This window comes from Lontra canadensis, unplaced genomic scaffold (assembly GCF_010015895.1).
Source record: "Lontra canadensis isolate GAN:19392208 unplaced genomic scaffold, GSC_riverotter_1.0 scaffold12, whole genome shotgun sequence".
Classification (NCBI taxonomy): domain Eukaryota; kingdom Metazoa; phylum Chordata; class Mammalia; order Carnivora; family Mustelidae; genus Lontra; species Lontra canadensis.
The window spans coordinates 21,640,395-21,658,095 of record NW_022631006.1 but is presented as its reverse complement, the minus strand read 5'-3'; positions in this window follow the sequence as shown (position 1 = coordinate 21,658,095).

The window sequence follows — 17,701 nt, the reverse complement described above, 5'->3', positions numbered from 1 at the left end:
GAAGACTTCTAAGAAACTAGAAAGATTTTAAAAGAAAAAGTTGCCATGTGCCTTTGCTATACGTAACTCTGTGTTGAACCCAGGACTACACCTCCCTTCCTTCCATGAACAAACAGCCTGGGCATGGATCTGATGCCTCCCTGGGACTGCTCTTCTCTGTGTCTACCCCACCTCTGGACATAGTCTGTCAACTTTTCCCTTGTTAGGTCTCCCCAGTCCTGTATCCTTTGAGATAAAACACAGGCATTTGACAAATGGAACCTATGCAGAGTAAATTCTATAACAAATATAGAAAAAGTGACAGAAGATCCTATAGTGTTTTGGGCTCTGACAGCTCCATGAATCAAAATATTTAGGGCTCGGGGAAACTATTGTCAATCACTCTCATTGGAGTTTCTGATGTCCACTCCCCTTCATGGCTATCTAAACATGGAGTTTCTAGGAACATATTACCTCAGGCAGAGTTCCATGGTGGGAATTTCTTGCTTTGTGGTGAAGAGTGAGGGTAGGAATATGTTTTGAATGGAAGGTCCTTTCCAGGCCCTATTGTCCTTAGGGCACCCTCTAGGAGAAGACTGTTGCTGTCAATGAGTTTGCTGCACAGAATTTCCTAGCTCTATAAATTCAGACTCAGATATTCTTTACTCCCATGATCTGCCATATTGTTATTGTTCTTCCCCCACCTCACATAAAGAAATACAACAAAACAGCAGTCCCATAACCTAGGACCTCAATAAGCCATACGTTCTTATGAGAAGTGAGGGCAAGGACATTTGCTATGGGAGCATATTTTTTCCCCCCTTTCTGCATGCACAGACTGGTGTCATTTGCTGGGGAAGCCTGGGTGGGGTGGGTGCTCAGGTGACTCATGGGGAGGGCCACACCCCTCTGGGGAGCATAAGCTCTCTCATGAAGTGTAAAAAAAGTCCCCAATATTAGACTTTCAGGTCAGTCACAGGCCTTGTTTTGAATAAATTGTGTCATCAAATGGGTTGAATCCACATCAGGGAAATAGGTCAGATCTCTCCAGCAGTATTTGTGGCTGCTGTTTAGAAGTGTGCTGGGCTTCCATGTTCAGTAGTTGAGAATCTCACCGTGACTATTTTCTGGGCTGCACCTGCAAGCAGCCCAGCACAGACCAGGACCTCAGTGAGGGAGATTCTATGGGGTGCCGCCATTGTTCCTGGTTTCCTTCAAGTGCCATGAAGGCAAAGATTCACCTGTCTTGTTCACCATGGTGTCCTCAGTGTTGGCTCAATAAGCCCATGTTGGATGCATAAATTTATTGCTTTCAATGGATGGAGTATGGTGCTAGAGGTATGAGCTAAGTAGGGGTATGGTATGAGTTGACTTAGAGGTATGAATTGGCTAAGACATGGGTACTGTCCTGCAGAGTTCTTAGGCTACTATGTAAGGCTACTATGTAGGCAAAGAGTTGGGGGAGAAAGCAACACAAAATATGATAATTGGTTGATGTAAGGGTCCTAAGGGAGTTCTAAGGAGGGAGTTAATTGTGTTGGGGGGGCATGCTGTGGATCAGGACTTCACGGAGGAGGCAAACACAGAGGAGACATGTGAAAGCTTGAGAAATGTGAAAGACTGAGAAACATTAGCCAGTTAGAAAGATATAAAAATAATTCATGCTTCACCAAAGGAGTAAAGAATGAGCTGGATCTTGAAGGATGTGAAGGGGATGGATAGTAATGGGGGAGAATGACACAAGCACAATTCCTATTGCTGAGGAACTCGCTGTCTAAAGGGAGGGTCAGGGACCCTCTGTGAAGGGGTTTGGCGAGCAGGCATTACAGAATGTTACAGTGGGACCACTCCTGCCTCTGTTTTGACTGAGGCACCAACACAAGAGTTATTATGTGCCAACGACCGTGTAAAACAAAGCCCACCACCTCCATACCCTCTGCAGAAGTAACTCTGAGGACATGCTTCCTGTCTGTCAGCCCCTTGGTCAGGTCAAGAGCAGTGCAGCGCAGGGAGGCATTTCCTGCGGACTAGACAAAAGCTACTTGGGAAAGACACGAGGTGGAGCCAGCTTGGGTTGCATCCAGCAAGAACTGCTGTCCTATCTCAAGAGACAGGAAAAACCCTACAGCAAAGAGCCAGAGGCACACTGCACAATGCTCAGGGGATGAGGAAGTTGGAAGAGGCCACCAAGAGTGGAAGTGCATTGCCCAGGTAAAAAGGGCCTGCAGGACAGATGAGACCCAAGAAGAACTAGAAAAGCACTTCATAAGAGAAAGAGTTCTCCTACCCAGGGATACCAGCCTGAGCCATGTGCTGGGCTCAGGGAGCACAGAGCCATCGTCAAGTAAGTACAGTCCTATCCCCTCACCTCTCCCCTCTCCCTTCCTCCTTTAGGTCTGACAGTGAGGGAGTGGACAAGATTGTGACAGGAAGAGGAGAGCGGAAGTGTCAAGTCTCATTCCTCACTGTAGGTGTCCAGCCTGAGGCTGGCCCTTGGAGAGAGGATTCAATACTGAGTTGAGTTCAGCCTCTTGATCGTTACATGGGGCTAGACATCACTGGGACCAAAATGGGAATGTCTTTGTGACTTAAAGTGACTCCAGTACTATGCTATTACCTAGAAGTGAGCCAAAAAGCCCAAACACCTACCAGGGTTTTTACCCAAGAGGTTAACCCACTGAAAAAAACCAGTATGGGACATTGGGAGACAAAAACAGTTCTGAGTACATCACAAGTAATACTTATTCAACACGTCTATTACACATATAAACAGCACTTGACATGCACAGGTGTTCTTACCGAGTAATGACAATAAGGTTATGGCAATGATACCAGAACTCCCTATGTGGAGATACAGAAGTTATACGAGCACCGAAAGTCAAACCTAGAAGTTGTGGTTTGGGGTTGCTATGAGGTATTTAGGATTGTTAACTATTTGGCCTCACAAAAGTTACCATTACGGGGTGACATCAGGGTTCACATGACATTCTGAATGGGGTAGAGGGTCCAGGGAGCCAAAGCCCATAGATGATGTCCCTTTGTGGACAACAGCTAACAATCAATGATTCCTGCTCTTCTGTCTCCTTACAAAATGAGGTGAGTTGTTTTCAATCTTTCCACAAGTGAGGATGCAACCCTACCTTTGGATTGGCCCCCAGGCGCCCAGGATGTAACTGATAGAAGGTAGAGAATGAGCCCTTCTTTGGGGTTTCCTCATGGAGGGCTATGGTGGAATGGCCCATCCATTCATTCGGCTCCACTTGGAGAGTGTTTGCCTTTCTCCCGCAAAGGCTGGAACTAAACAAACAAAACCATGACATTCTCTCAAGTCCCTGGAAGCCTGGCTTCCTGAGGTGATTCAAGTTTGACCCACCAGTGGCGCTCACGTGCCCTTTGCTGCTTCTGAGGACCAACAAGCACATGGAGGCATGTGGCCTTTCCAGCATCTTTTGTTACTTTCATGGGTGGTGAGAGGCAGTGTGGGACATTTGCCGGTATCCCGGCAGGTGTGGCATGATCCAGAGCTGGTGGCCCTGGAAGATTCCAGAATCTGGCAGCTTCCTTATTGTTGCAGCCTCAGTATAGTGCTGGCAGAGGTAGCTTCCCAGTTGTAGAAGAGAGAAGCAGTGCCCAGGCTGGGCTGGGTCAGGTCTGTAGTGTGCCTCAGGAGTGCGTCCTCACAGCTCGACCTACGGTCCGTTTCTTCCGCCCGACCAACAAGTCTATGAGCCGCTTAATACCTGGAGTAAAGCCCTTTCTGCCTAAATGAGTTAGAAAGGATTCCGTCCTCTACTGCTTAACCCCAATGGATGTAGTGCGGTAGGTTAAAAAAAAAAAACAAAAAAAAAACAGAAAACAAAATGAGTATGTCTGAGAAGCTTAACACAGGGAAGGATAAATGTGAGAGAGAACTGTCTTATCTGGAAGTGGTGGGTGACATTCACCGGTCATTCATTCCTTCATCCCATATAGAGTAAGGGCATCCCAGATACCAGCAGCAGGAGCCAATCATGGGGGAAAAGACTAATGGGATCCTGTACTCCTGGTGCTTAAGGTCTAGTAGCTCATTCCTCTTTTCCTCTCTCTGGCTGACAGCATTGCCTTGCCCTTCCTTCCATTTAGTGATCAGACAACTGAGTGGCTTGCTCAAGTGAAGAATGTGGTTCCTAGGGAGCTAAGAATGAACTCCAGGACCAAAGCTTTACCTCAACCCAGGTCAGTCACAAATGCTAGGGATTGAGTGTTCCCTGCCAGACACTGGTAATTAACCAACAAAAACAACCTATGATTAATGTTAAGATCAGAACAAGTTCCAAATTACCAACATAGTCAATTCCCCTCTAACTTCTTTTTTTCCAGGATGACGCATGTGTGCGGCAGCCCTGGGGATCCGGCCCGGCTTTGGGACTGATCAAGCACTGCCCAGGCCGCCCTAGCCAAGACCGAGCTCACCGAGCGAGGCCCAGGAGCCCAGTGTTTCATCTCTCCCACCAGTCTTGGCACCTGGACTTCTTACCCCACCCTCCTTTCTGCCCTTTACCGTTCACAGGGGTCAGGCCTCTGTCATAGTCGGAGGCCTTTCCCTACCCACTTCTGCTTCCTCTCCTCTTTCCCTTTCATGGGGCTTATCTCCGGCAAATCTCTCAGATCCCTAACTTGGTCTTGGTGTCTGCTTCCTGGAGGACCCAACCAGTTCATTGTGCACCAATCCTTTTTCTTTTGAGAAGTTACCCACTTACTTCTTACTTAAGAGACTTCCCATTTGCTTTTGGCTTTCTTCTCTCTTTTTTTTTTTTTTCCCCTGGATTAAAAACTCCCAAATCTGAGGTTCTAGTTTATTTGATTGAGGCCCACTTCAGTTTCAGTAATAAAGGAGGTGATGAGGGACCCCGGCAAGTAATCTGTGTAAAACAAACAAATCAGGAATGATATCGGTAACTGGCATTTAGCTCAAGAATGTCCCTGAGCCTGGCACAGCCTGGGACAGCCCTTGGCTGCCTTTCATGGAGCTGGGTTGTCCTGGCAGACACAGGTGTGCGGCTGCCCCTGCCACACATGCTACCATAATTTTCGGCACCGTGAAATCAGTGACTGCGTGAGAATGTCCATCCCAACACCTGTACCCTTCACCTGCTTCTTCTGCAAGGCCTAACTCATCTCTCTTCTTTGAGAAGATTTTTCTGCTCTGCCTGGGAACTTCTCTCAGTACCTTCAGCGTGCTGGTGGCGGGGTGGACACAGTTGCCACAGTGCATGGCAATTACTGAACACGGGACTCCTCCCTCGCTGGGGTGTGAGTCGGGGCGGGATGATGTCCATCTCAGATATTTTATTATTCTCCTTGGAGGTGTGGAACTAACATTTTGTAGGAGCCCAGTAGGTGCTGAGTGAGTAATAGGTGCGGGCCTGTCTGGAGCAAGACAATGAACTAGAAACTTCTGAAGAGGCTCTTCAGCCCGTGAGTCCAGTTATAGCTTTGGCCTGAGGCATTCCTGGGCATCTGGTCAGTTCAGTAAATTTTGGCTGTTTTTCCCAGCAGATGAAAAGCAAGGAGCAGAAGGGAGGAGTCCAGCCCTGGTTCTTCATTAAACTTTGGTTTCCTTATCTCTGAAAGAGGAAATTGGCCAGATAATCTGCTGGGGTTTTCTAGCTCCAGGTTTGTGCGTGTGAGGACACGTGGCTGTGTCATCCTCTGGCCACCTCCTTCCTCGTGGCTAACTGAAGACAGATTCCCCCCTCACTGTTGCCTGAACATCTCCCAGAACTACTTGCTCAGGTTCAGTGCAGAGAGAGGCTCTTCTGCCTACGGGCATGGGCTCAAACTTGAAGGAACCCAAAGAGGAGAGATAAACATCTATCAGGCACCTACAACAGCTGATGCTTTCACGGATGTGACCTAATTTTTTATTTCTCTCTACGACAACTCTGCGAGGTTAATATTATGATTTCTAATTTTAAAGATGAGGAGATGAGACTGGCTCAGTTGGTTAAGAGGCTGCTTTCAGCTCAGGTCATGATCTCGGGGTCCTGGGATGGAACCCTGCGGCGTCTGGCTCTCTGCTCAGCGGGGAGTCTGCTTCTCCCTCTCCCTCTGCTCCTCTGCCTGCTTGTGCTCTCTGTCAAATAAATAAATAAAATCTCATAAAAAGAGAAAGAAGAAAATGAGACTCACCAGGCAAAAACAAAAAACAAAAAACAAAAAAACCCAAGTGCCATAGGTTTTGAACTAGCTAATGAACTAATAGAGGTGAGATTTAAAGCCACATGTCCAGATTTCCCCTACAGAAGGAAGGCATGAGTAAAGGGACAGCACTCGAGCATCAGGAGTGTTTGGGAATCAGGAAACAGTGCAGACAGAGGGTGGAAAGCAGAGAGCATTTAAAGGGGGAAGGGGTGAGACATGGCCTGCATCGTAGACTGGGCGTGCCCATCTGCCACTGACCATGGACTTGATAAAGTGTGTGCTCTAGGGAACCTTGGACAGTTTTAAGTACAGATAGACATACTCAGAATCATATATCACAAAGGTTAATCTGGCTGTGGAGTAAAATACGGAGTGAATGGGGAAAGTCTATGGGAACAGCCTTCCTCCATGTTAAGCCCCCAACAATCAGTACCTTCTCTCTGCAGAGCCCTGTGCTCCACACTGACACATACAGAGATGAAATAGACCTGAGTCCTGCCTTCAAGGAACTTACTATCTCAGAAGAGATGACATGAAGACGGCGAGAACTGAGGGTCTTAGAGATGGAAGTGCTAAGGGGTACATTTGTATCCCTGCCCCATGAAGTTCTCCCTTGGATAAAACCCACTGGTTTTAAAGGGGTCAGAAATGAGTTTTTGGATATCTCATGTACTGCAAATTGGGTCTGAATGTTTGCCTCTGAACATAAAAACAAATTGTCACTCCCCACCTTTTCTCCTTCTCTCTTAAGCCTCCAGTCTCCTTCACACGGGTGAATCAAGGTGTTAGAGACCGCCGCAGGGCTTCACCTGCTCAGGTCCGGGTCGGGACCACGGTCTGGAGGCAGGGAGGCCAGAGCTTGCTTTGCTCCCAACTCCACCTGGAATTAAGGATCCTCTTTTTAGCTCCTCCTCTTCTCCACCGAGTCTAGGACTTCCATTAGCTCACCAGGGTCCTCAGATCTCTCTGCCTTGGGAGATGTGGAGCAGCTCCTGCTTTTGTTGTCTTTGGCTTAATGTGTTACCTGTGTGTTACTTTGCAGGTGCCCTGCACATTACAGACTGATCTGCACCTTCCACTGCCCACTGAGTGCTTATGTATCAGTTCTTACATATTTCAATTACAGTTTCAGGAGGGACATTCCTAGCTTTTAAAGCAAATTAAATTTAGAGCAATTAAACTGTAATTGAAATATCCAAGAACTGATACGTAATTTGAAATGAACATGCAGACAAGAGAGGAACCAACACATTATTATTTTTTCACCACCCCCCCTTTCTTTTGGCTTCTCCTTTTGTGTGTTCAAGCCTCTCCGCTGTGCCCAGGATTGTGTTGCAAGAGATGGAGGAAGGGGATATGTTATTTATGTATTTTCCAAAAATTCATAGAATGCTCTATGCCAGGTGTTTTCCGGAGACCTTCATGTTTTGGATTCCAGCTCCTCAGCAAAGAGCTGCCCCTAGTTAGGTTGGTGCCTGTCTTGTTGATCCTGAGGGCTTGAAGATCATGCTTCCATTTGTTTTCAGATGTTTCTCTCTCTTCCTGACAACCACCTGCACCCCACCCGGCAGCCAGCAGGGAGAAAAGCCCATGGAATGAGGGCACAGAAAGTGAGAGGAATCCTAAACTAGAACCAAACCACAGCTCTTTAGAAGGCTCCCCACCCTTGTCATCGACTTTCCCTTTTTGCAAACTACTCAGGAACCTGCAGAAACCTTCATGCTAATACTGATAGTAGGAGCTTATCATCACTACCTAGGTTTGTGCCATTAAATATTTAGAGAGTTCCACCCAGCACAAGGTGCTGTGTCACACTTACACCTGGAGGCAGAGTTTCTCCAGAGCCGCAAAATCACGATGTAATAAGGTCAACCTGGAGGAAGAAAAGCTTTGAGAATCCAAAGAGCCCCGTTCTGGTCCCACCTCTGCCACTTGGCCTTAGTCTGTTGATGATTTAAGAGAGGGTTGGAGAAATGAGTTTGTGCTTCTAATCTCAGCACTTCTAATCTTCTCTCTTCACTGTTTCCTTATTTTCCTTCCTTCCTTCCTTCCTACATTCCTTACTTCCTTATTAACTAATTTATTTATTCAAGCTTATTTATTTATTTATTTGACAGAGAGAGAAAGATCACAAGTAGGCAGAGAGGCAGGCGAGGGGGTGGGGGGCGGGAAGGGGGAAGTAGGCTCCCTACTGAGCAGAGAGCCCAATGCGGAGCTTGATCCCAGGACCCTGGGATCATGACCTGAGCCGAAGGCAGAGGTTTAATCTACTGAGGCACCCAGGCACCCCCTTCCTTCCTTATTTAACCAACCTCCTCCCTCCCTTCTCTCTTTCTCTTTTCCTTCCGCTTCTCAGCCCAGCTGACCATCAACTCCATTGCCTTAGTTTGTAAGTAATAGCTTCTAGAACATAATGCACACACAAAAAAGCATGATTGTTATTCCCAGCTCTCAGAGAAATAAGAAAGAGAAAGTCACTCTTTGCCTTTATTGATGAACTACTAGGGAAACGGAGTCCCTTGTCTCTTAGCAATTTGTAGAAAAGTGGTCATTAGGGTTGAGACCCCGAACTGCTTGTTCTCCTTAGCTGTAAACTTTAAAAGAGGTTTTAGGGAAACCAATGAAGGTGGGAATGAATTACATCTTGCTAGATCTTCTGTTCTCCCAGCCTGTCTCCTTGTCATGTAGTTTACCTAGGCTATGTTTTATAACTTCTACCCAACAGAGTTGAAAGAAATTAGCTCATGGTGACGAAAGGTTATTTACTAAGTTCTTACTGGACTGGCAGGTAGCAAGTATGCATCGAGTGCTTTCTTTTCAAGGGGTCAGTGATGTACAAAGTTACACTTCTTGCAACTTTCTCAGGGGCAGAGGTTACTGATGATGATGGCATTTTAGAAACAAGATTTGGAGAGAGGGCTTGACAAGCAGTTGTTTCCTATTTTGAGACTTACACGAAAATACAAACACACACACACACACACACACACACAAACACTATTTTGTTAGTATTAAATGAATCACCTTTATTGCAGAGAATAGTGTATAAAAGTTGGGGTGATCTCAGAAAATTAAACATGTAAGGTCATGCTTGTGGCTTGCAAAATCAGAAGCTGCAACCTGTAAAGGATTTAAAAGTATGATCTTAGAAACAGTAAATGCAAATTTTGTCCCTTAGTGCTGTCACAACCCAGGAGTAGCTAGGGGATTGGGGTGGGTATCAGCTAAGGCATCTCTGGGCATTCTGGATTCAAACTGGAAGACAGGAATTGTCTAGCAGCAGCTTTCTGTTTAATCTCAGAAGACTAGAGATGCTCTTGCTGAAATATGCAAAACATGAGTAAAGATAAATATATTAGTCAGCTGGTGTCATCAACTCCTACCCAAATTCACTGTGGTATGACACTCGCCTTCTGCTCATTCTGACCAATTTGGGTTTAGGTCAAGACCCTGGAAGATTAAGGAAGGAAATGAAGTATGCCACAGTAACCACATTTCTAGGTGCAAAAGGATATGTAGGAAAATTTTATCCTAATCCCCATTACTTTAACCCAATAAAAGGAAAAAAGACATGCAGGGCAATATTCTACTCTGTGAAGGCCTAAATTAAGATGTATTTCTTTGAGTGGACACAGGGGCTGTAAGGATATTTGACTGCCTTTCCCCCATGGTAGCAGGATAGAGAGGCCAAGAATATTCCACATAGTCCTTCAGTACTCCAGTCTTCTCATAAAAATGCAAATCAAATTGTGTCACCTTCTGTATTAAACTGTCCAGTGGTTTTCCATTTTCTTGTTATTCTTGCCCTGGTCCAGTCCTTGGATTCCTACTTTGGTCTACACAGCCCTGTAAAGCCCTATGAAGTCCTGGCTCCCACACAGCCGCCCAACCTCATCTCAGGCTACCTCCCCCTTATAGACTTCAGTCCAGGCACAATGGCTTTCTTTCTGTGCCTTGAGCATGTAGAGCGTGCCCCTGCCTCAGGGCCTTTGTACTTGCATCCTTAGTCACTCTGACCTCAGCTTTTTGAATGGCTCCTTCATCTCATCCTTTGGATCTTAGTTCACTGACATCTCCTCCATGACCTTGTTTAACCTCTTAAATTAACTTAGGAAAACCTCACAATTATATAACCCTATTTTATTCTTTTCATAGTCCTTATCACTTTGTAGAATTACTATTCTTATTTAACAGTTTACTAGTTTATTGATTGTTTCCCAGATGTAGGTTCCTGGCACATAGTAGGTCCAGAATAGTTTGGGTAGGTTGGTGAATGATGACAACCTGCCCACTACCCCATCCCCACGGCACTGACGTGCTTCATGGATGGGACATAGCTTTCCTTTTGTAAAATGGGTCCAAGTGCCTGGTTACTACAGAGAAAGAGCTAGCCTAGGACCTACACCAGAGTACTTTTCAAGCTCTTGGAGTTTAGGGACAGCTCATGTATGGCATCTGATATTACCCAAGAGGGGCAGTATGATAGTCTCCAAAGACAGCCACCACCAATGTCTTTCCTCCCTGTGTAGGCATGCCACCTGACCCCTCAAGAGGTGCAAACCATTTCCTCTTCCCTTGAATCTGACCGTGCTTGTGATTTGTTTTGACTAACAAATAGAAAGCAGCAGAGTGATGTTCTAGATCTTCTGAGCCCAATCCTTATTAGAATTGGGAACATCTGTTTCCTCCTTTCTGGAGGAAACAGCTGCCATGTAAGGAGTCCCAAACCCTGAGAACACTGTGCTTTGAGGAAGCCCATGCTATCCATGTAGAGAAACCCAGGGAGGAGCACTGGGGCATGGGATATATGAGTGAAACCTTGAATCTTCCAGTCCAGCCCGTTAATTCAGCCTAGTGACTGACCCTAGCCCATGTCCCCTGAAGCAGAAGAACCTACCAACTGAGCCAAGTCAACATACAGCATCATGAGAAATAAATCATCAGTATTTTAAGACAGCACATCTGGGGCTGGTTTGTTGTGCCACAGGTAGCTGATGTCAGGCTGTTGTTGCTATGAAATTTATACAACCAAATCCCAAGGCCTGAAGACAGTTTGAGATTCTCGAGCTTTAATCTGCCAAAAAAAAAAAAAATAATAACGATCAGGGCATACTGTTAAAAGGCAGTTTCTGATTCTGCAGGTCAAGAATAGGGTCGAGATTCTGTATTTCTCAGCAGCTCCTAAGTCATGTGTATACTGATGACACAGCACACGGAGTGCTCTCAGAAGGGGAGGCTAGTCCCCAGGCTCCAGAATGTTCCAAATGAAGTCATTGTAGAAAACCCATGTGTATTTGAGGAAAGACTAGTTTGCCGAAAGGTTCTGGTCAAGTACATTTGGGAGACACTCCCTGGTAGATTCTACCACTAGAGATTCACAACATAGATTTGCTGACGGAAAGCTCCTAGAGTTCCTCCAGCCAGGAAACTTGTTTGGCTCTGATTAGCGCAGTGGTTCCTGGATCTGTTTTGTTATACCTATTAACGTCTTCAAGATCTGATGTTCTGTGGATCGTTCCTGGAGAACCACAAAACCACCATGCATGAGTGTTTTGTAATTGACTTAGAAGACTTCTCGCTGTCCCTCAATAATGAATCCTATGTCACAGATTTTCATAACCCAGATGTTTGTTTTTTTTCTGGATCTAACCTAACACCCTGACTCTTGCTGAAGTGTAAGAAGTCCTTCTTCGTTTCTCACAGAGCCAGAGGACAAGCATCTCCTCATTGTCCAGCCCACTCTGTACTTGAACGTCTGCCCTCCTTCTCCAGGTCTTTGATCTTCCACTTCTTCCCATTTTTCTTCCTGTTTCCCAGAACTCCATTTTCTTTTTCCAGCTCTGTCGCTTAACCAGCTCTGTGACCTTGGAGGACTGATATCTCTAAGTAACAACCCCCGGGTGCAAGGTGGTGATACTCTTAGTATTTGGGTGAGTTTTAAATGCATCAATCTATATGGAATGCTTAGCGTAAGGCCTGCAGTCCTAATCACTCAAATGTCAGCTTTTGTTGTCGCTGTTCTGGGTCTCAGCTCTGTCCTGGAACTCCAGCTCTCCAGCGTTAGGGAGGGTCATGTCCCACTGAGCTGGGGAGAGGGGAGAGAAAGTTGGGGGGGGGGGGGGCGTGCGACCGATCGAGACTCCTCTAATTACCCTGCCTGATTTGAGCTGCTATTCTTAGCCACCTTCCCACCCCCCCCCCCCCCCCCCCCACCCAGTACTGCTGAGCAGCTTCAGAAAGTCCAGGCTAAAGTTAGAATCCAAATCTGTGTCTCTGGAAGTCCACCCACTCCTCATCTCTGGGAGCTGTTCTTTGAGGCCAACACTGGTACTTTAAGGGATATCTGCTATTTTTTACATTTTTGTTGTCTCTTTGTCGAAACAAATCAGGGATTGTCTCCCAGCAGCCAGACTCAACACTGGTAGGTTTCCCACTGCAACGTGGCTCTGAACAACGTCACCTCTACCGTCTGCCCTTTATTCCAGAGGCTACCTGTAAATGTGGCTGAATTCCTTGCCACTCTTGCTCCCCAGGAGCTTAGGAGAGAGCAGGCAGCTTCTCATCCATATTAAAAAGCTGTGGCACTTTTCTTTTCACTGGCTCCTCTCCCCTGCCATTTGCAGACCCCACTAATAGCATCACACCGTGAGGCTCTGCTCCTATAAAGGGCTCACAGAGTAATGCAAGCTGTCCCCGCTTCTCTCTTCCGTGGCCTTAAAAGGAAGGAGCCCTGGTCACAAGACCAGCTTCCTTTTCCATGCCGTGGGAGAAAAACCTGCCGGATTTTGTTTGCTTTCAAGCGTCATATGGTTTCTTCATGTGTGCCGATCTGATGGCGTTGTTATCGTGTTTCTTGTGGGCACCCACAGATGTCCTTCACTCGGGCTACAACCAAAAGCCAGAGCAGAGGGCTGAGGGCAGCAGGACTTCGGCGCACGTGGTACTCAAACGCGACAACTCAGCTTTTCCGTGCAAGGGACGTCAAAGCTCCCATTTCCATCTAACTCCTAAATAGAGGGAGATCCATGCCGATAGCTAGCGAAGATTTAACGTGACAGATGAGCCAGGCACTGGGCTAACAAAACACCGGAGCTGTAATCTCATCTGTGGGCCCATCTGTATTCCCTTTTGATGGGAGCTACCTGAGGGGTCTCAAGAGAAGGGAGGGGACATAACTTGCCTGGGGAGCACCTGCGTCTCACCCCGGTCCGCTCCACATGGCAAGGAGGGTGCTGTTGCTCCTACCTGAAAACATTTGGGAGGGAAGTCATTCCACAGCTAAGTCTGACCAATCTTATGGGGGTTTCATGACCCCGAGACAGGAAGCTTTAGCCTGAGGTTTCTGACTATTTGTGTCTGAGAGAATTCTGTGCTGGAACTCGAACCAGGGTTCTCTCATTAGCTTCCCACAGATAGGAAGCGCATCCAGAGAAGTTGCGACTTGAAACCGCAGCTCACATATGGTGCCTGTCTTAGGACCGTTGTGGATCTAAAGAAAGTTTTCTTTTCTCTCTCTCTCTCTTTTTTTTAAAGATTTTATTTATTTATCTGAGAGAGAGCAAGAGAGAGAGAGAGAGCGAGCACGAGCAGGGGTGAAGACTAGAGGGAGAAGCAGACTCCCTGGGAGGCAGATGGTTAACTGACTGAGTCACCAAGACGCCTCTACAGAGAAGGTTTTTATTACCGTTCTCATTACAATATTTATTCTGCTTCTGATACGAATTATAAAGCATAAAGTGGCCATGCCTTTGGTTTCAAGGTGTTTTTGTCCTGCATTTTTTTTTTAAGGGCCTTGCTCCTCAGAGTGTGTCCCAAGGACCAGTAGCAGCAGCACCTGATAGCTTGTTATAAATGCAGACTCTTGGGGCTTCTGGGTGGCTCAGCCCTTAAGCATCTGCCTTCAGCTCAGGTCATGGTCCAGGGTCCTGGGATCAAGACCCCCGCATTGGGCTCCCTGCTCAGCAGGAAGTCTGCTTCTCTTTCTCCCACTCCTCCTGCTTGTGTTCCCTCTCTCACTGTCTCTGTCAAATAAATAATTAAAATCTTAAAAAAAAAAATGCAGACTCTCAGGCCTCATCCCAGAATTATGGAATCAGAGGCTGTATTTTAACAGCATCCCAAACTTCTCTGTGTACACCAGACATTTGGGAGGCACTGTCTTCTGGAACTAAAAGCTTGAGGGTGGGGGATAGACAGTCTAAGGCTAAGACAATTGCTCACCAGGCTGGTTGCACCTTAGAATCACCTGGGGAACTCTAGAACGTATTACAGACTGGGTCCCATTGCTTCCGATGCTGCATTCATTTTTCTAGGGTGGAAATACGCGAAAAAGTTTCTTGGGTGCCATCAGGGCTTAGCTCCATGGCCCAAAGGAAAGCCAAGTCCTGGCTATGGAGCACTGGACGAGCTGTCATGAAGATGTAGATCTGTACAAGGACGAGGACTCTCTAAATCAGCATGGACGTAGACCAGGCTCAAGGAAGGACATTAGAATAAACACTATAGTACACAATGAAGCCCTAGCCTGTGTAGATTGACTGATTTTTTTTTTTTTTTTTTTTGAGAAAGCAATGAAAAGGGGGCCATGGGGACTAGGTTCAGAGAGAGTCAAGATTTAGAAAAAATGCACCACTGTTCTTCGGACTCAGTGGAGGGAGTGCTTATGGACAACATCTAATGTCCTTCATTCAATGTTTGAGCATCTTTTGTTTAGGGCATGTGCCTGTTTTAGGGCTGCTGGAGTTAACAAATAAAAAATACAGGATACTCTCTCGAGTTTGAATTTCAGACGAACAAAGAATAATTGTTCAGTGTACCTTTCTAGTATGCAATATTTGGGACATACCTTTAAAAAATCGTTCACTGTTTATCTTAAATTACCTTAACTGGGGGGGTCCTGTGTTTTATCTGGCAACCCTCACCTGTTTAAAACAGTGAATCTCAATCAATGCTTCCAGACACAATGGTATATTCAAAAAAGAGGCCCTTGATGCACTGTGAGAGTGAGTGGCTGTGGGTGGGTGTGAAAGGTATTGACGGGACAGGGATGCTTGCTGTTGGGAATGAGGAGGGAGGGAAAAAACATCATTAATGGTAAAGAGAATGAGAAGAATTTTTCCCAGTGTGTCAGGAAAAAATTCACCTATAAGTTAAAGACTGAAAACACCGAGGAAGGCTTCATGAAGGGAAATTTTTTTTTCCATGATAAATTGACTTTTTTTGTATATGTACAATTATAGAAGGGATATATGCTTATAAAAATTTCCAACTGTGCATACAGGTATAAAATAGAAAACACATGTATTACAACCTTTCATTGTCATCCCTAGAAGTTATTGCTCTTAACTTTCACTTGTGTATCCTTCTACAAATTTTGTAAATTTAATGTGTATATATAAGATTTTTTTGAATTTCTTTTTTTTTAAGATTTATTAGAGAGAGAAAGAGCATGCGCACGCAGGCAAGGGAGAGGGAGAGAAGCAGACTCCCCTTTGAGCAGGGAGTCCAATGCGGGATTCAATTTCAGGACCCCAGAATCAGCTCATGACCTGAGCTGAAGGCAGACACTTAACCGACTGAACCACCGAGGTGCCTTCAATTTCAATTTTTAAAAGCTTTTACATACTTCTGCAAGTTGCTCTTATGTTTACTTAACAGTATTCTTAGGTATCTTTTCCCATATACGCATGTAGATGTACCGACCTAATTTTTTAACAACTGTATTATAATTTATTTACTTGTAGGTCTATTTTCATGGATCATTTATTTAAGGGACACTGAAAGGTACTTTCTCTGTGTAGAGCTTCCTCTGTGTGGGGCCATAAATGGTTGTTTCTCATCATTCATATTCAATTTATCTTTGATACCAGAACTGGGTATCAGTCCAAATAGCGTCCCCCCCCAGGGAGTCTTCCTGTTCCCTGCAGCAAAAGAAGCTTTGTGCATACCAAACTCTCAGTCTTCCTAAACAGTTCCCCTGCATGGTTTCTTCAGTGGTGATTATTTCCATCTGAAACGATCTTACATGTTGGTTTCTTCCATGCTTGATTGCTTCCTATCTGTCCTCCCCTACTGCCATTTAAGCCTGCGGGCAAGAACACTGTCTAGTTGATGGCTGTCTCCCCAGCACTGAGAATAGCACAAAACACACAGTAGGTATGCAAAACATATCTGTTAATGGGTGAATGATCACATGATGGACTTGAACATATGGTGGTATATATCAAGATAGACAAGGCATGACCAGGGAGCCCATGATTTCTTGAATGGGGCCAGCAAGTGGAAATCACTTTAATTTAAGGCATGCTGTTTTAAGAGAGGGATACTGTCCATGCTATGGGAGCCCATGCAAGCACAATTCACGCAGAGGGGGCAGAAAGCAAAGGTGTCCCTGACTGGTGGAGACTGTGGGCATGGTTGCCCAAGGCAGAGAACCTGTCTAGACGGAGTCTGGAGATGGTGGCTGCCCAGCATGTTTGGGGAGTGGTACCTTGGCCACCACCGAAGGAGCTCAGAATGCATTTGCGAAGGCACCACGGGTTGTGGAGGGATTTGAAGGCTGTACTGAAGAACTTTGATTTTTTTTCCCCCTCTAAGCCCTGAGATACTATGAAAGGTTTTAAGGTGGAGAGTGGTGGGTTAATTACCTATCCTGAGAAGACACTATTGTCAGCAATGGAAATAATTGTTGGAGGAAAGGGACATAGGGTTCCGGAAGAGGTATTAACAGAGGAGAGAGATCTGCAGGCGTGGCCTTTCCAGATGGATAATTCGTTACTTTGATGTTTTCCCTCAAGGTCAGGAATTTGCAAAGGAGGGCCTGAGGGTCAAATCGGGCCCACCCCTATTTTTGTCAGTGAAGTTTTATTTGGAAACAGCCACACCCGTTCTTTTACATATTGTCTGTGGTAGCTTCTGGTGTAGTAGTAGCTAAGACCCAATGGCCTGAAAAGCCAAACAGATTTCCTTCCTTACTCTTTCCAGACAAATTTTACTGGTACCCGGTCGAGGTTAACAACATCTATATATCCTAGGACTTGAGCGCTCAGATCAGTGGTATGGTAAAAGAGAGCAAGCTCTGTCCCAATCCTCTGGGCACCGAGAGTCACACTTTCCCCATCAACCAGAAGCCGCTGTTTGCCTTGAGCTTTGTCCTAAATTCCAGCGGAGTCGGGAGCCATGAATGGCCGAGGCCAGGATACACAGCTCTGGAAGGCTGATTGGCAAGGAGACTGTCATCCCTGGGCAGCTACCACATAGCTCAACTTCCTCAGGAACTGAGCTCTGCCTTTGCAGAGCCCATACAGGACGGCTGCGCTCAGGGCCCTATCTCCTTGTCTTCGGCGCTGCTTGCCACCCTGTCTCCAGTCTTCGATTGGACTTCCTCCAGGCCCAAGTCAGAGTTTCCTGATCTTCCTTAGCATAAAGTAGAGGGGCCATGCCATGACCCCCTTTCAGAATGCTGAGGGACTTTACATTCACGCGCACATGGAGACTTATCTCAAAGAGCCTGAGTGGGGAACCTCACACTTGGCAGACA